The following is a 19,938-nucleotide window of genomic DNA, read 5'->3' as shown; positions in this document are numbered from 1 at the left end:
CACGTGTGTGCAGCGCATATCTTCACGAAGACAGGGCAGGACGCTGCCGATTATTCTGAGTTTCTGGCATTTGGAGGTTTGGGATCTTAGTTGTACGGCTGCCGGTAAGGGTGCCATCGGCACCGATCTCTATGATACATTTGGATATCCGAATCACGACCGTTTGTGATCCTAACAGACGGCGTTTTCCTTTGTTTCTTTGGATTATTCTTTGTTGGAACTTCATACTCTTTTGCGAAAACTCTGTTGTTTATGCTCGCTTCCATTTGATGTGGGAGCAATATTCTTCGTTGGTTCCTTTGAGGCTATTGGATGCGAAGATGGTGATCTTAGTACATGGAGTCTCATATTTCCTTTGATGACTTGGAGTCTGTACAAGGCTTCGCTTTTGAGTTCGTCATTTCTAAAGAAACATTGCTATCATTAATGCTTTAAAACTCTTCAAGCTGCGGAGTGACGTAACTCCAGTATTGGTATATGCCGAATGGGAATGTCTGTTGTTGCTACATGCAATTGATCATGGAATGCATATTGCTTAAGACAATCTTTCATGCAGTACCTGCTGTTCTTTTCTTTACAGGAGTTGTGTATGAATGAAGGGGTTCATCTATACTTGACAGGTAGTGTGATATTACCTATTGTTTAGAAGGTTATGAAGTGTACTCAAGGAAATGTCTGATATCCTTCATTGTTGTTACAGCCTCCTGAAGTAGAAAGACACCTTATGCACAACTCCCATTTGAATGCCTATGTATTTTACTTTACAGGTTAGTGGTAGTTGATACATATACACATTGTTATAGTGTAGAAGAAGGATACAAGAGTTGTTAGTAATTGTTTGTTCTTCTCTCTTCTTGTGTCTTCTAAGGTCTCCCTCCCCACTGTTCCCATCCTTTCCTTCCCGGCCTTATCCATCTTTCCCTCGCTTAACCATCCTTTAGTCTGCGTATTATATATAGCAGATTTGGGGCGGTTTAGAGATGGATACAATTTGAGCATCGAACCAATCCTGAGGATTCGAACGGCCTTGGAACAGAATAATCGGCCCACGAATACCCTATCCTCCCGGTTGGGTCGAACTCGAATACAATGGCCATAATGGATGATGTCATGGCCGCCTTGGCTTTAGTGCAGGTAGAATTAGCCGCATCTCGCAATGAAACCGCTGCATTACAAGTCAAGGTAGAGGATGCAACGCAATCCTTTCGATATGGGAAGCTCTTCACAGACTGCCTCTAATGCCATGGTAATTCAAATTCCAACCCCGATTCCCTTAGCGCCACCTGAAAAATTCACTGGTGACACACATAAGGTGCAAGTGTTTTTATCGCAAGTGTTGTTACACTTTAACTGTAAACCAAAGGTGTTTTCCACTAACCAAGCCAGGGTATCGTTTCTAATATCCTATTTGGCAGGCGATGCAGCACAATGGGCCGTCCCATTGGTGAGAAATGAGGATAATTTATTACACGATTGGAATGCTTTCAGAGACGAATTCGAAAAGACATTTGATCGGCGTGCAGATACTTTTGCAGCAGATAGGGAGCTGATCGTCTTGAAACAAGGGAATAAAGACCTGTTAACTTACGTGAACGCGTTCAGAAGGTTGGTTACCGAAACACAGTGGCCTGAAGGGAAACAATCGGCAGTATTCTATCAAGGACTTAGAGAGGATCTTAAAGATTTAATCGCACAAGTGGACCCTCAACCTCAAACCTGTACAGCGTTAATAGACCTTACTATGAGATTGGATCATAGAATGAGAGAACGTAAAGGTGAACATTTTAGGAAGGAAAGATACCCAACTCGTTACGACAAGCCTAAGACGTCGGAGTTCAGGGGCGTCTTCCTCCAAACCTATGGAAATCGGAACAGTGAGAGCAGCATTAACAGGAGAAGAAAGGGAACATAGAAGAAGGAACGGATTATGCCTTTATTGTGGGAAGAAGGGGCATTACCTTCGAGAATGCCCTATTAAACCCAAATCTGTCCGTTTCAGATATGGAACCACCACCGTGAACGCACAAAACCCAAAATCAGAGTCGGGAAACTGAAGAGCTTGCGATGCAAAGAAGGGGAGTCGTCAAGCGTTCTAGGTATCCCTTCATTACAAAAGAAAAATAGTGGGCCCAAAGAGCACTTTTTATCGAAATAACCATATACGTGGATCAAGAACCATGTAGCACCCAAGCTATGGTTGACTCTGGAGCAACGGGGTGTTTCATGGACATCATGGAGGCCAAGCGTTTAGGTATTCCTTTAGTGAATAAACCTGAACCAGAAATGGTACTTGCGGTGGATGGCAAGCAATTGGAAGCAGGCCCCATTCGACAAATCACCAAATCCTGTGTAGTGGAATGCCTACCAGGCCATCAAGAACATTTGTCGTTTAACATCATTTCCGCTCCATCCTATGGTTTAATTTTGGGTTTACCTTGGTTGTCTATTCACAACCCAAACATTGATTGGGAAAAGAAAACGTTGGTTCTATCTTCGGATTATTGTGCCACCAATTGTTGGAAATCATCGGAATCGTGTATCAGGAAGACGCTACATATTGCCACAGCCGCAGAGAATGATATAGAACTGCCTTCGTGGTATGAACAATTTCAGGATGTGTTCTGTGATCAGAAAGCGGAGTTACTTCCACCCCACAGACCATACGATTGTAGGATAGATCTACAACCTGGATCAGTAGTGCCGTGTGGTGGGATATATGCTCTCACCGAGCCAGAAAATATCCATTTACGAAAATACTTGGATAAATACTTGGAATTGGGGTTCATTCGTCCATCTGCTTCACCAGCGGCCTCTCCACTATTTTTTAGTCCAAAGGCTAATGGGGAACTAAGAATATGTATAGACTTTAGAGCATTGAACTCTATTACTATCCGAAATCAATACCCCTTACCACTGAAATCAGTTTTGCTTGAACAGGTCAAAGGAGCAGTAATCTACACAAAACTTGATTTACGTGGGGCATACCATTTGGTCAGGATGCGTCACGGCGACGAGTGGAAGACCGCCTTTAAAACAAGATATGGCCTATTCGAATACCTTGTAATGCCCTTCGGGCTGTGCAATGCTCCAGCTGCATTTCAATTCTTTCTAAACGATGTCTTGAGGGAGTTTTTGGATAAATTCGTGGTTGTCTATATAGACGATATCCTGGTTTACTCCACACACGAAGAACATCATGTACAACATGTGAGTCTCATTCTTCAGGCATTAAGAAAACACCATCTGTTTTGCAAATTTAGCAAATGTGAATTTCTTGTTTCGACAGTAGAATTTCTGGGTGTAATTCTCACTCCGTTTGGCCAAGAAATGGCGGAAAGAAAAGTCAAAGCGATAGCAGAGTGGCCCAGTCCCAAGAATGTCAAAGACATCCAACGTTTTATGGGATTCGCAAATTTCTACAGACGTTTCATTTCCAACTTTTCAGCTAAAGCCGCGCCACTCACCTATTTGACTAAAAAATGGATTCCTTTTGTATGGACTTCAGAAGCTCATGAAGCCTTTGAGGAATTAAATACAGCATTTACCTCTGCTCCAGTTCTGGTTCACGCAAATCCAAGTCTTCTGTTCATTGTAGAGGCAGATGCATCGGATGTGGCCATGGGTGCGGTCCTTTCGCAAAGACACCAAGAGCATCCAGTTGCCTTCATGTCAAAGAAGTTCAATGCTGCAGAACAAAATTATACTATCACGGAGAAAGAGCTTCTTGCCATCAAAGAGGCCTTTGGGGAGTGGAGACATTGGTTGCTTGGAGCTCGACATGTCATTACCGTGTATACGGATCACCCTAATCTACAGTATTTAAGAACAGTCCGTCTTCTTACTCCTCGGCTTCCGCGGTGGATGACATTCTTTGAGGAGTACCATTTCATTGTAACCTTTCGTCCTGGGAGCCAGAACAAGAAAGCAGATGCTCTATCCAGACAAGATTCTACCATCAGTTCTGAGGTACCCTCGGAAAGAGCAATCTTCGAGGAACACAAAGTGATAGGAGTGATTCACACTGATCATTTCTTGCAGGAAACAAAGAAGGGTCTAAATACATTTCATTGGAAAGATTGGCTGAAATACCATCCCGAATGGATCAAGAAACAAGGAGTTTATGTGAAAGGGAAGCAGTTACTCTTGCCCTCTTTACAGTTACGCTGCACGGTGTTTCAGTGGTGTCATGCAGACCCTTGTGCTGGCCATCAAGGTGTTGATAAGACTTGTGAAAAGATCTTGAGGCAATTTTGGTGGCCGTCACTGAGAAAAGATATCCCAGAATGGATCAAGGAGTGCACGGTATGCGCGCAAAATAAACCTTTGACAGGGAAACCACAAGGGTTGCTACAACCTCTACCCACGCCGGAAGTGCCTTGGGAAAGCATATCCATGGATTTCATTGTAGGGCTACCTGCTGACAAAGGACATACAGTTATTCTTGTAATCATAGATTATCTGACTAAGATGGGACACTTTGTGGCATGCAAAACACTTCCCACAGCAGGTCAATTGGCCAAGCTACTTATGGAGAATGTTGTGAGATTACATGGCTTACCAAAGGTAATAGTTTCAGACCGTGACTTGCAATTCACTGCTAAATTCTGGAAAGCGTGGTGTTTGTCTCTGCATATCTCTTCAGCTTTGTCAACTAGCTTCCACCCGCAAACCGACGGTCAGACTGAACGGTTGAACCGAACATTGAAGCAGTATTTGCGATGTTACGTGGACTGCAATACAGACATGTGGGTGGAATGGCTTTGGTTAGCGGAAATAGCCTATAACAATGCACTTCAAAGCTCTACTAAACACACACCATTCTACAGCACATACGGTTTCCATCCCAGGTTCATCCCTTTCAGTTCTCCTATTAGGGTTGACCGTGTCCCTGAAGTCAAAGACAGGATATCTGCTATTCAGAATGTTATTGTGAATACTAGGAAACATTTGGTGTATGCTAAGCTGATGTATAAAAAGCAAGCTGATAAGCATCGTGAACAGGGTCCTGTGTATAAGAAAGGAGATCTGGTGTGTTTGTCCACAAGGAACATTCGTTTCAGAAGGTATAGCATCTTTAATCCTCGCTATATAGGTCCATTCCCTGTGGTTAAACATGTGAATCCAGTAGCTGTAAAGATTGCTCTACCTTCCCACATGAAGTTCTACCCTGTGTTCCATGTTTCATTATTGAAATCTGCTGCTGTGCATGCTCGCGTGCAGCCTCCTTCCATGTGGGTGGATCAGGGAGAAAAATACGAAGTTGCGAGGGTGCTGGACTCCAAAGTTAGCCGGGCTCAGTTGTGGTATTTGATCGCTTGGAAGGGCTATGGAGCTGAGGAGAACTCATGGGAGCTTGCACCGGGAGTCCATGCTCCCAGATTGGTTGCTGCCTTCTATCGTCGCCATCCAGGTAAGCCTTGTGCCTGTCTGTGCCCTCCAGGAGGGGGATGTACTGTTAGGGGGCACTAAGGCTTTATGAGGGCACAGCCCGTCACAAACTACATTTCCCAGAGGTAGAAGCGCCATGCGCGGCCGTGATCGGATCACTTCCGGGTCATGTGTGTGCAGCGCATATCTGCACGAAGACAGGGCAGGAAGCTGTCGATTATTCTTAGTTTCTGGCGTTTGGAGGTTTGGGATCTTAGGTGTACGGCTGCTGGTAAGGGTGCCATCGGCACCGATCTCTGTGATACATTTGGATATCCGAATCACGACCGTTTGTGATCCTAACAGACGGCGTTTTCCTTTGTTTCTTTGGATTATTCTTTGTTGGAACTTCATACTCTTTTGCGAAAACTCTGTTGTTTATGCTCGCTTCCATTTGATGTTGGAGCAATATTCTTCGTTGGTTCCTTTGAGGCTATTGGATGCCAAGATGGTGATCTTGGTACATGGAGTCTCATATTTCCTTTGATGACTTGGAGTCTGTACAAGGCTTCGCTTTTGAGTTCGTCATTTCTAAAGAAACATTGCTATCATTAATGCTTTAAAACTCTTCAAGCTGCGGAGTGACGTATCTCCAGTATTGGTATATGCCGAATGGGAATGTCTGTTGTTGCTACATGCAATTGATCACGGAATGCATATTGCTTAAGACAATCTTTCATGCAGTACCTGCTGTTCTTTTATTTACAGGAGTTGTGTATGAATGAAGGGGTTCATCTATACTTGACAGGTAGTGTGATATTACCTATTGTTTAGAAGGTTATGAAGTGTACTCAAGGAAATGTCTGATATCCTTCATTGTTGTTACAGCCTCCTGAAGTAGAAAGACACCTTATGCACAACTCCCATTTGAATGCCTATGTATTTTACTTTACAGGTTAGTGGTAGTTGATACATATACACATTGTTATAGTGTAGAAGAAGGATACAAGAGTTGTTAGTAATTGTTTGTTCTTCTCTCTTCTTGTGTCTTCTAAGGTCTCCCTCCCCGCTGTTCCCATCCTTTCCTTCCCGGCCTTATCCATCTTTCCCTCGCTTAACCATCCTTTAGTCTGCGTATTATATATAGCAGATTTGGGGCGGTTTAGAGATGGATACAATTTGAGCATCGAACCAATCCTGAGGATTCGAACGGCCTTGGAACAGAATAATCGGCCCACGAATACCCTATCCTCCCGGTTGGGTCGAACTCAAATACAATGGCCACAATGGATGATGTCATGGCCGCCTTGGCTTTAGTGCAGGTAGAATTAGCCGCATCTCGCAATGAAACGGCCGCATTACAAGTCAAGGTAGATAGGATGCAACGCAATCCTTTCGATATGGGAAGCTCTTCACAGACTGCCTCTAATGCCATGGTAGTTGAAATTCCAACCCCGATTCCCTTAGCGCCATCTGAAAAATTCACTGGTGACACACAGAAGGTGCAAGTGTTTTTATCGCAAGTGTTGTTACACTTTAACTGTAAACCAAAGGTGTTTTCCACTAACCAAGCCAGGGTATTGTTTCTAATATCCTATTTGGCAGGTGATGCAGCACAATGGGCAGTCCCATTGGTGAGAAATTAGGATAATTTATTACACGATTGGAATGCTTTCAGAGACGAATTCGAAAAGACATTTGATCGGCGTGCAGATACTTTTGCAGCAGATAGGGAGCTGATCGTCTTGAAACAAGGGAATAAAGACCTGTTAACTTACGTGAACGCATTCAGAAGGTTGGTTACCGAAACACAGTGGCCTGAAGGGAAACAATCGGCAGTATTCTATCAAGGACTTAGAGAGGATTTTAAAGATTTAATCGCACAAGTGGACCCTCAACCTCAAACCTGTACAGCGTTAATAGACCTTACTATGAGATTGGATCATAGAATGAGAGAACGCAAAGGTGAACATTTTAGGAAGGAAAGATACCCAACTCGTTACGACAAGCCTAAGACGTTGGAGTCCGGGGCGTCTTCCTCCGAACCTATGGAAATCGGAACAGTGAGAGCAGCGTTAACAGGAGAAGAAAGGGAACATAGAAGAAGGAACGGATTATGCCTTTATTGTGGGAAGAAGGGGCATTACCTTCGAGAATGCCCTACTAAACCCAAATCTGGCCGTTTCAGATATGGAACCACCACCGTGAACGCACAAAACCCAAAATCAGAGTCGGGAAACTGAAGAGCTTGCGATGCAAAGAAGGGGAGTCGTCAAGCGTTCTAGGTATCCCTTCATTACAAAAGAAAAATAGTGGGCCCAAAGAGCACTTTTTTATCAAAATAACCATATACGTGGATCAAGAACCATGTAGCACCCAAGCTATGGTTGACTCTGGAGCAACGTGGTGTTTCATGGACATCATGGAGGCCAAGCGTTTAGGTATTCCTTTAGTGAATAAACTTGAACCAGAAATGGTACTTGGGGTGGATGGCAAGCAATTGGAAGCAGACCCCATTCGACAAATCACCAAATCCTGTGTAGTGGAATGCCTACCAGGCCATCAAGAACATTTGTCGTTTAACATCATTTCCGCTCCATCCTATGGTTTAATTTTGGGTTTACCATGGTTGTCTATTCACAACCCAAACATTGATTGGGAAAAGAAAACGTTGGTTCTATCTTCGGATGATTGTGCCACCAATTGTTGGAAATCATCGGAATTGTGAATCAGGAAGACGCTACATATTGCCACAGCCGCAGAGAATGATATAGAACTGCCTTCGTGGTATGAAGAATTTCAGGATGTGTTCTGTGATCAGAAAGCGGAGTTACTTCCACCCCACAGACCATACGATTGTAGGATAGATCTACAACCTGGATCAGTAGTGCCGTGTGGTCGGATATATGCTCTCACCGAGCCAGAAAATATCCATTTACGAAAATACTTGGATAAATACTTGGAATTGGGGTTCATTCGTCCATCTGCTTCACCAGCGGCCTCTCCACTATTTTTTAGTCCAAAGGCTAATGGGGAACTAAGAATATGTATAGACTTTAGAGCATTGAACTCTATTACTATCTGAAATCAATACCCCTTACCACTGAAATCAGTTTTGCTTGAACAGGTCAAAGGAGCAGTAATCTACACAAAACTTGATTTACGTGGGGCATACCATTTGGTCAGGATGCGTCACGGCGACGAGTGGAAGACCGCCTTTAAAACAAGGTATGGCCTATTCGAATACCTTGTAATGCCCTTCGGGCTGTGCAATGCGCCAGCTGCATTTCAATTCTTTCTAAATGATGTCTTGAGGGAGTTTTTGGATAAATTCGTGGTTGTCTATATAGACGATATCCTGGTTTACTCCACACACGAAGAACATCATGTACAACATGTGAGTCTCATTCTTCAGGCATTAAGAAAACACCATCTGTTTTGCAAACTTAGCAAATGTGAATTTCATGTTTCCACAGTAGAATTTCTGGGTGTAATTCTCACTCCGTTTGGCCAAGAAATGGCGGGAAGAAAAGTCAAAGCGATAGCAGAGTGGCCCAGTCCCAAGAATGTCAAAGACATCCAACGTTTTATGGGATTCGCAAATTTCTACAGACGTTTCATTTCCAACTTTTCAGTTAAAGCCGCGCCACTCACCTATTTGACTAAAAAACGGATTCCTTTTCTATGGACTTCAGAAGCTCATGAAGCCTTTGAGGAATTAAAAACAGCATTTACCTCTGCTCCAGTTCTGGTTCACGCAAATCCAAGTCTTCCGTTCATTGTAGAGGCAGATGCATCGGATGTGGCCATGGGTGCGGTCCTTTCGCAAAGACACCAAGAGACAGGGCAGCTGCATCCAGTTGCCTTCATGTCAAAGAAGTTCAATGCTGCAGAACAAAATTATACTATCACGGAGAAAGAGCTTCTCGCCATCAAAAAGGCCTTTGGGGAGTCGAGACATTGGTTGCTTGGAGCTCGACATGTCATTACCGTGTATACGGATCACCGTAATCTACAGTATTTAAGAACAGTCCGTCTTCTTACTCCTCGGCTTCTGCGGTGGATGACATTCTTTGAGGAGTACCATTTCATTGTAACCTTTCGTCCTGGGAGCCAGAACAAGAAAGCAGATGCTCTATCCAGACAAGCTTCTACCATCAGTTCTGGGGTACCCTCGGAAAGAGCAATCTTCGAGGAACACAAAGTGATAGGAGTGATTCACACTGATCATTTCTTGCAGGAAACAAAGAAGGGTCTAAATACATTTCATTGGAAAGATTGGCTGAAATACCATCCCGAATGGATCAAGAAACAAGGAGTTTATGTGAAAGGGAAGCAGTTACTCTTTTTTTTTTTTTTTTTTTCTATATCCTCATATTGCGGGTTGAGAGAAAAGAATGACAGGCATTTGGGAGACCAGCATCAAACGAGCCAAGTGTTAAACTTGAACTGCCCCTGATCTTCTATCGAGAGGTGCAAGGGGTAAGCCTCGTTCTTGGTCTAATCCGTTCTCCACTGCATACCTCCATCTTATTCAATAATTCCATCGTTTCGGGAGATCTTTGACCCATTGGATAATTGACAGACTTCAAGTCATGCCAGGAATTATTGTCCGCTTAATCATTGGAATCAAAAGAAAAAGAAAAAAGAAGAAAAAAAAAAGAAAAACACAGCTAAGGGGCCTCTGGTAAAGAGAAAATTATAAGTTATTGTCTAGATTCAATATACTTTTCCAAGATCTCCCAGTATTTCATCTTTTTATTTTGTTTCCCTTTTCTATCTAAGTTGCTAATTCTTATTGCAGTGTTTAACCAGCTTTCATGTGTTGGGGGAGATGGTTTTATCCAATTAATACATATCTCTCTACGTGCTAAGAGAATCATAACAAATAATAAATTTTCTTGATGTGTATCTAACTTTATCTGATTAAGTTGAGTGTTGCAGTGTATCCCAAAAATAATTAAGATAATACTCACAGTTATTGGAGTTGCCAGTATTGCAGTTAGAGTCTTACCAATTTCTTGCCAGTATTGTATAAGTGAAGGGCACCCACCGAACATATGTATATCATCCGCTTTTTCCTCTCCACATTTACTGCATGCTTTTACTGTAGCTCCTTTGAATTTTGACAGCTTTTTAGGAGTCCAGTACGCTCTATGTATGGAGAAAAGGTGGTTCCTCTTTAATGAAGCGGCCTTTACACATAACCAACATTTTTCTACTGATTTGTTCCAAAGTTGGCAGAGATCTGAGACTTCGTTTTGCAAGTCTTTCTTCCATGTTTTTGCAACAGTTGTTTGATCTTCTTTTTCTGTTTCAATTAGTGCCCAATACCATTTTGATACTTCTTTCTTTAGTGCCGTTTCGCTGATCATCTCTGATTCTAGATTCTCCGGATCTAAAGCTCCTTTTGGAATGGTGCTTGCCCAACTGCTCAATTGGTAATATTTAAACCTCGAAATTTTACGATCTGTAATTATTTGCAAGTGGTCCCATGACAACAAGGAATTCCCAGATAGAAGTTGTCCCCATTTTTCAATTCCAGCTTGCCTAATTGTTTTTGATAAAGAATCTTTTAAACAGTCAGGGGTACCTGGGGAGTCCCATATTGGAGCCAAGTTACTATAATATGGAATCTGTATGATTGATCTTATTTGATTCCAGATCTTAACAGCATTGTTCAGAACCTTTAGTTTGACTTTTTTGAAGAATTTCGGATGGCCGAATTTGAAGAGGAAGTGATCTTCCCCCTTTGTCAAGTGACGCAAGTATGTTGGATATGCTTGATGTGCTTTTAGTAAGACTCTGATGTTTTTGAATTGAAAGGATCTGTAATATTCATATATATCCGGACTTGCAATACCCCCTTGTTCCTTCTTTCTCCTGAGTTTATTCCATGCAATTCTTGTGCTCTTGGATGACCAAATAAAGCTAGCTATTTCTCCTTGTATCTTTTTTAGGGCTTCCTTTTTGAATTCTAATGGAATATTGTTAAAAAGATAGGTGAATTTAGGAATGATTGACATTTTGATTATATTGGATTTACCTAAGAAGCTTAATGGTAGACCTGACCAGATTTTCAAGAGCTTTTTCGTTTCTGCTAATTTTCCAAGATCTTGTGTTATGGTAATTCCTAAGTATTTTATTTTATCCTTCAAGAGTGGTGAAATTAGTTGTGAGTTCCAGCTCATTATTTCCGTTTTATCGGCATTTACCAAATATCCAGATATCCAGATACTTTACCAAATTTGTTCATCTCTTCCTCAATTGCCAGTTAAGAATTATTATAATTATCTGTGAGCACCATTAAGTCATCTGCATAGAGCGCTACCTTTCTTGTCCATTGTGAGTATCTAAAAGGTGTGATGTTAATGTTATTTCTGATGGAGCATGCCAAGGGTTCAATATATAGATTAAAAAGTAGCGGAGATAGGGGACATCTCTGACGTGTACCTCTTTGGATCTCAATGTTTTCCGTGAGATTGCCATTAACAGCTACCTTTGCTCTTGGGCTTGAATATATTTCACTTAGCATGTGGTTAAAATTAATCCCGAAGTTACTTTTCTCTATGCTTTTGGTTAGAAAAGCCCAGTTAACCCGATCGAAAGCTTTAGCAGCATCATAAGTAAGGAGTGTAAGGGGAAGATATTCCTGTACAGCTATATCAATTGTTGCTATTAGCTCATGTGTAATATCTTGTATCTGTCTACCCTTAATAAAACCCTTTTGGTCCGTATCAATTAGTTTGGCCATAACCTTAGATACTCTTTTCGCTATTACATTCATGAAGATCTTATAATCGCAGTTTAGGAGCGATATTGGTCTATATGATGCGCAGTTCTTTGGGTTTTTTCCTGGTTTTAATAATATGCTTATCGTAGCGTCGTTCCATGAGTCTGGGAGCCTTTCATGTTCCATATATGTCTTATTCATTGTTTCAGTTAGAGGTTCGATTAGTGTTTCTTCCAATGCAATATAAAATTCATTGGGCAAAGCATCTGGACCTGCGGCTTTTCCTTTCTTTAGATGACTTATGGCGCTCCTTACTTCTTCTGCTGTTATTTCGGAATTCACAAATTCCGCTTCTTCCTCTGTCAGACGAGGGAGTTGGACCTTCTCAAGATAATTTTTAATTTCTTCCTCCGTTGGGTTTGTATCTTCCTTGTATATTGAAGTAAAAAAGTTAAAGAATTCCATTCTAATTGCAACATCATCTGAAAGAGTGGATGATTGATCTTGGTTATATATATTTAATATATTATTTCTGGATTGATCTGTTTTCATTTTCCAAGCTAGGAATTTTCCGCAGCCTTCCCCATACTCATGGTTTGCTAATTTACTGCTCTCCCATTTCTCTTTGACTATATTCTCTAAATAAGTTGACAGATTTTCTTTTGAGTTACGAAGTTTTTCTTCCAGCTTTTCCTTTTGTATTTGTGAAACATCACATTCCAGATGTAATTCGTCTTCTTTGATTTCTGTTTCCAATTTTATGATTTCCTGTTTTTTTTCTTTATGTTTATGAGCGCCTAGGCTAAGCAATTTTCCTCTGATTTACCGCTTCGTAAGCATCCCATATCATTCTTTTTGTTGTGCTGTTTGCGTTATCTTGGAAGTATTGTCGGGTAGTTAATATAAGTTCCTCCACGCATCGGTCGTCTCTTAAAATTGTGCGGTCAACAGTCCACCTGTTAGGCATTTGTAGTTGCGGTAATGTTATATTTAACTGAACGGCAGAATGGTCCGAAGCAGTTACTCTTGCCCTCTTTACAGTTACGCCGCACGGTGTTTCAGTGGTGTCATGCAGACCCTTGTGCTGGCCATCAAGGTGTTGATAAGACTTGTGAAAAGATCTTGAGGCAATTTTGGTGGCCGTCACTGAGAAAAGATATCCCAGAATGGATCAAGGAGTGCATGGTATGCGCGCAAAATAAACCTTTGACAGGGAAACCACAAGGGTTGCTACAACCTCTACCCACGCCGGAAGTGCCTTGGGAAAGCATATCCATGGAGTTCATTGTAGGGCTACCTGCTGACAAAGGACATACAGTTATTCTTGTAATCATAGATTATCTGACTAAGATGGGACACTTTGTGGCATGCAAAACACTTCCCACAGCAGGTCAATTGGCCAAGCTACTTATGGAGAATGTTGTGAGATTACATTGCTTACCAAAGGTAATAGTTTCAGACCGTGGCTCGCAATTCACTGCTAAATTCTGGAAAGCGTGGTATTTGTCTCTGCATATCTCTTCAGCTTTGTCAACCAGCTTCCACCCGCAAACCGACGGTCAGACTGAACGGTTGAACCGAACATTGAAGCAGTATTTGCGATGTTACGTGGACTGCAATACAGACATGTGGGTGGAATGGCTTTGGTTAGCGGAAATAGCCTATAACAATGCACTTCACAGCTCTACTAAATACACACCATTCTACAGCACATACGGTTTCCATCCCAGGTTCATCCCTTTCAGTTCTCCTATTAGGGTTGACCGTGTCCCTGAAGTCAAAGACAGGATATCTGCTATTCAGAATGTTATTGTGAATACTAGGAAACATTTGGTGTATGCTAAGCTGATGTATAAAAAGCAAGCTGATAAGCATCGTAAACAGGGTCCTGTGTATAAGAAAGGAGATCTGGTGTGGTTGTCCAAAAGGAACATTAGTTTCAGAAGTTATAGCATCTTTAATCCTCGCTATATAGGTCCATTCCCTGTGGTTAAACATGTGAATCCAGTAGCTGTAAATATTGCTTTACCTTCCCACATGAAGTTCTACCCTGTGTTCCATGTTTCATTATTGAAATCTGCTGCTGTGCATGCTCGCGTGCAGCCTCCTTCCATGTGGGTGGATCAGCGGGAAGAATACGAAGTTGCGAGGGTGCATGACTCCAAAGTTAGCCGGGCTAAGTTGTGGTATTTGATCGCTTGGAAGGGCTATGGAGCTGAGGAGAACTCATGGGAGCTTGCATCGGGAGTCCATGCTCCCAGATTGGTTGCTGCCTTCTATCGTCGCCATCCAGGTAAGCCTTGTGCCCTCCAGGAGGGGGATGTACTGTTAGGGTGCACTAAGGCTTTATGAGGGCACAGCCCGTCACAAACTACATTTACGGCCAGATTGGAGGTGTTAGTTCCTGAGAAGAATGCTAAATCCACTGAGAGGCGTATATCCGCCCCATGGTTCACTCCTCATCTGAGGGCCTTATGTCAGGATTGCAAGAAGGCGGAAAGGGCCTGGCGGCGTGTTCATGATCTAGCTGAGAGATTGAAATATAGAGTGGCGACGAGATCTTACCACAGGCAGATCTGGGATGGAAAAAAAGCTTATCTGGAGCGCAGAATAGATGAGGCCGAAAACGCCAGTAAAGAGATTTTTAGAATTGTAAAGGATTTTACCTCTCCTTCCCTAAACACTCCTTCTTACATGCACTCAGAGCTCTGGATAAATCAATTAGCTGAGTTTTTTGTTAATAAAATCAAATCCATTCAGGACTCCTTTCTTCCTACCTGCCCCTTGCCGGATGTTAGCTGTCTGTCCTCCCTGCCTCGTTTGGATGGGAATGGTCCCTTTCTTTGTGATTTTTCCCCTATGACCCCTACCATCTCTCTGGACCTTTTGTCACAGTTGAAGTCTGGCTCGCCGCTGGATCCCTGCCCGGCGAAATGTCTGGGGAGAGTTACGCCAGTCCTTAACACCTTACTGAATCCACTCCTTAATTCATCTTTGTCCACCGGTGTGGTCCCTCAGGCCTGGAAATGTGCCTTGATCTTACCGCTGATTAAAAAGCCTAACCTAGATCCCCTTATTCATGCGAACTACAGGCCGATCTCTCTCCTCCCTGCGCTGGCGAAAGTGACCGAGAAGCATGTGCATCGGTCGATCTCCAATTTCATCGAGGAGAACGACCTCTTACACATGTCTCAATCTGGCTTCCGTGCTAATTTTAGCACGGAGACTGCCCTTCTCGAGGTCACCAACGCCATCAGGGAGGTTTTAGATTCAGGCAAGGCCATGTTGGTTATGCTTGACTTGTCGGCGGGGTTCGACACCGTTCCCCACAAAGGCCTCCTTTTAAGACTCTGGGAAATTGGCTTACATGGGACGGTGTTGAACTGGTTTAAATCTTTTCTTACCGGCCGCCGGCAAACGATCTGGGCGCCTCCTTATTCCGCCGATATGTCGCCGCTAGAGGTGGGGGTTCCTCAGGGTTCCATTCTTAGCCCCATGCTTTTTAACATCTTTATGGCCCCTCTGGCGGTGGTGGCGGAATCCTTTGGCGCCCAGATCATATCCTATGCTGACGATACCCAGCTTCTGTTCACGTGTGACAGAGGCGGGGCTTTCGACGGCACACGGATTAGGGGCTGTCTAGGTGCTGTCTTCAAGTGGTTCCTGCGGCATGGCCTAAAATGCAACTCCGACAAATCGGAGCTGCTCTTTTTTGGCTGTACCCCTGATCCCAACTGGAAGGCCTGGTGGCCACAGGATATGTTTCCCCCGGACAATGTCTCCCTCAAGGCGAAAAACCTTGGAATTTTGATTGACTGTGACCTATCTTTCAGACCCCATATCATTGGGCTTTCAGGGAAATGCTTTGGCATTCTGAGGATGCTTAGGAAGTTTCTTCCTTTGTTGTCACTCCACCACAAAAAACCATTGTGCAGGCCCTAGTAGGGTCGCGTTTGGATTATGCAAACACCCTCTACTTGGGTCTACCTAAATATCTTTTGACCCGCCTGCAAGTGGTGCAGAATTCGGCGGCTCGAGCCATCTTTGGGCTCCCGAGACGGGCCAGCGCTGCTGAGTTGCTCAAAGCATTACATTGGCTGTCCATCCCCAAGAGAATCTTATTTAAAAGCCTGACCTTGGCCTTTAAAGCCCTTCACGGTGTAGGCCCAAAGTACATTGGGAAACGCCTATCTTTCTACCTGCCTAGCAGGGCTTTGCGGTCAGCTTCTTTGGCCAAAGTGGCTGTGCCTGCCATGAAGCGTTCCAGAATAGGAGGCCGGTCATTCCGTTATCTGGCTCCGCGGGGCTGGAACGAGCTACCTCTGAAAGAAAGAAAGGCGTTTCCCAATTCTAAGAAAGGCTAACAGCCTTCTCGCTTTCAGGAAAGAACTGAAAACTTGGCTCTTTGCTCAATTGTAGCTTTGGTTCCCCTCAGTTTTTAGTTGTTGTGCTGTCACTCTGCACTTAGTTCTCTTCGCCAAAGCGCCGGGATGCTCTTGGGAGTAGCCGTGCGCTATAGAAGAAAATAAATAACATAACATAACATAATAATTTCTGTCCTTCATTGTCAAGTTTTACACAGAGCATCATCTAGTACAGATGTAGGATACCCCCTTTGGATAAAACGTTGATACAGGTCATCTGCTTGTTTGGCAAATTCTTCCTGTTCTGAACAGTTGCCTCCTGCTCTTAGAAATTCACCAAACGGTATGCTCCATTTGAATGAACGTGGATTTCCACTATATACATGCAGTAAACTGTTCGTACTCATGGGTTTCCTATGTAACTTAGTGCAGATCTTGACCCCTTGGCTATATATTTTTACCTCCAAAAACATTATCTCAGAAGCATTGATCTTGTGGGTAAACTTGAGTTTCTGGGCATAGTCATTCAATGATTGGATAAAATTGATCAGATCTCCGTCACTCCCTTACCAGATCATAAACAAACCATCAATAAATCATATTTATAACATCACATACTCCATTACTACAGAGTTCTGTTCTGTCCAGACTGTCTCTGCCAACTTAACAATGGGGTGGTGGGAAGCAAAGGTGGGTTCAAATGATGTGGCAATGGCACTCCCTTTCTTTTGTAGATAACAATTCTTAACAAACAGGAAAACATTGTAGGTTAAACAAAATTCAAGCATTTCCATGAGCATTTCCATATGTTCAAGCAGGCTGACAGAACTCGACCTAAGGAAGTATCTGCAGGCTTCCAAGCTATCAACATGTTCTATAGATGTGTACTGAGCAGCCACATCTAATGTGGCCATCAAGTAGCCTGCTTTCTATGGGATGTCATTGATTCTATTTAAAATGATCCATTGAATCTCTAATGTACAAAGGTAGGGTAGGCACATATGGAAACTATCAATGAACCTTGATGTTTGTTCCAGGAGAGAACCAATTGAACTGGCTATCTGCTTACCAGGCGGGTTTAAAAGATGTTTGTGCACTTTAAGCAAGATATAAATTGTTGGTCTAATGGGAAAATCGTTTTTTAAATAAGCATACTCCTCATTAACTATTAAGCATCTTTGATGCCAAATCCTTCAATTGTTTGTGGTATAGCTTCATAAGCTATTGGTACAATCATAGCTTAGTTTTTCATAGTTTTCATTGATCTGCCGCCTTGCTTCTTTGGTCCATTTCAACAATATTGCCACCTCTATAAGATGCATTTATAATCAGGTTCTCATCTTGTAAGTCTTTTAATGTCACCCAATCTTCATTGGTCATGTCTGAATGATGGTGTTTTGATTTTTTCTTTTCTGTCTGTACTTGATAGCTTATTAAGACCCTCAATCATTACGTCTTGAAAGATATCCACCTTGTTGCCTTTTGGGGACAGTTGGGGGCAGAATTGGGAGTGTACATTACACTGACTGCTTTTACCTGCATCGATATGGATTTCCATAATTTCACAAAATTTGATAAAGTCGCAATCTGGGAATTCCCAGGGTAGGGGCCTCGTCCCCCGAATTTGCTTCTGAACTTTCAACGCTTGATGGTAGGTGATCCTACTCCAATACTTTTTCCATGGTTTTTAGATTATACATATATTACTAAACAGTGTATATATAATCCCATTCTCTTGATTAGTGATAACATACAGATTTTAGAACATTTATTTTCTTTGTATTATACAGTTAGTTTGATATTTGCACGAGATAGTGTCCTAATTATAGGTAAACACATAGTATAGTGTTTCATATTGTTGGTGAATATTGGATGATAGTTACTCAGTGTTCCTGCTTTGTGTTTCAGATCTTCTTCCCTGCAGTACCCCACAAACCCCTATGGTCACACTGGTATTTTAGTGTATTGCTTGCAAAATTGGTGCTGCTGGAAGGTGGACTGTGGGGGTCCTGTTGCTGGGGACCAGGGCTGTGACAGATTCACTGAATATTACAGTCATCTGCTTCAGTTTTGAATTTTTTTTTTCCAACTAGGCTTTAAAATGTACAAGTTAAAACTTTTCTAAAACTTTCCAATGGGAGAGTGGCCTACCTTCAATGTCCAGTCTGTCCGTACATTTCCCCTATTAACATATAGTGTCACTGTGTTTTCAATTAACTGTATGCCACACACATTCCTAAAGTTTTCTTTGGGGCAACCGCGACAGAAAGCTCCTACTTACACTTAAACCCAATACGGCTGTGGGCAATGTTCCTGGATAAGTATACGTTTAATTCAATGTTATGCACTAATTCTCTTCAAAATTCCTTGTGTGAGAACTGGCATACATTATGCAATTTGTAATTAATGTTACTGGCTTATTATAGGATTTTATAACCCACAAAAAGAGAAGGATTGAAAAAACAGAACAACGAAACACTACCTTGTTTCTCTGTCCAAAGGAAACAGCAACACAGAGCATAGAAAGAAAATAAGGGGATAGAATGGAAAATCAATAGATTTTTAAATACCGCCCTAACCAACTAGTTATTGGCATGCTTCATCATAGGGCCGCTTCGACGCCCAGATGCAGACCAGCACACTGGATGGAGCGATGTTTTTTTTTGTGAGGTGAAGAAATAGAGAAGGAAAAGTTTCCCTAATGAAGGATCACTGGTGCAGAAAAGGGTGTGCTAAACTGCCTCAGGAGGTTCAGCCTGAATTTCTTTATGATTGGACCACCTTGGCAGGGTTAAAAAAACTGGAAGAGCTACTACTCCTTACCCCCTCTAAATGTACTAACATGTTTCGGCCAAATCTAAATGACCATCTGGGCCACTGACCTTCTTCAGGGTAAAGATCCCTCACAAAATGTGGTCTATCTCACTATGGGATCAATTGTTACTAGGTGGTTCAGTCAGCCTTACGTGTTTCTCCGTAACCCATCTCCCCCTTTTTTTTTTTTTACAGATCAATACAAATTGAAGTTTGGGGGACATTATTAAATTATTCTCCCAACCGGACGTGCTGCTATAAAAGATGTAATAAAATCGTAATAAAAAAAAACCAATATGCACCAACACCATGTGAGGCTAGGGACTAGGCAATCATAAGCGCACTAGTGATTAAGACACCAAAACTTTCACCATGAGGATATCCCTAGAGTATCTTACTCGAGTATTATGCTTAAATCTAACCCAGGACTTTCATGGGGACACCACCCTGTAGTCACACACTGCGGAATAGAAAATGTACTAAACCTGAAACTTACATCCCAGCAGTGTCTGATCAGGTATTCTCCTACAGAATCTTTGTGGTTGACATAGTTTTTTGTTATGTCTCTTACTAATAAGGAAGGCATTCTATGAAATGGATATACTAAATAAAGAGGACTCAAAAAAGCCCTTTGTTGACCTGCTTCAAAACCTTCCTGTA

This window comes from Lissotriton vulgaris, unplaced genomic scaffold, assembly GCF_964263255.1.
Source record: "Lissotriton vulgaris unplaced genomic scaffold, aLisVul1.2 SCAFFOLD_1677, whole genome shotgun sequence".
Lineage (NCBI taxonomy): Eukaryota > Metazoa > Chordata > Amphibia > Caudata > Salamandridae > Lissotriton > Lissotriton vulgaris.
The sequence above is the reverse complement of the archived record's forward strand: the minus strand, read 5'-3'. Positions refer to the sequence as shown.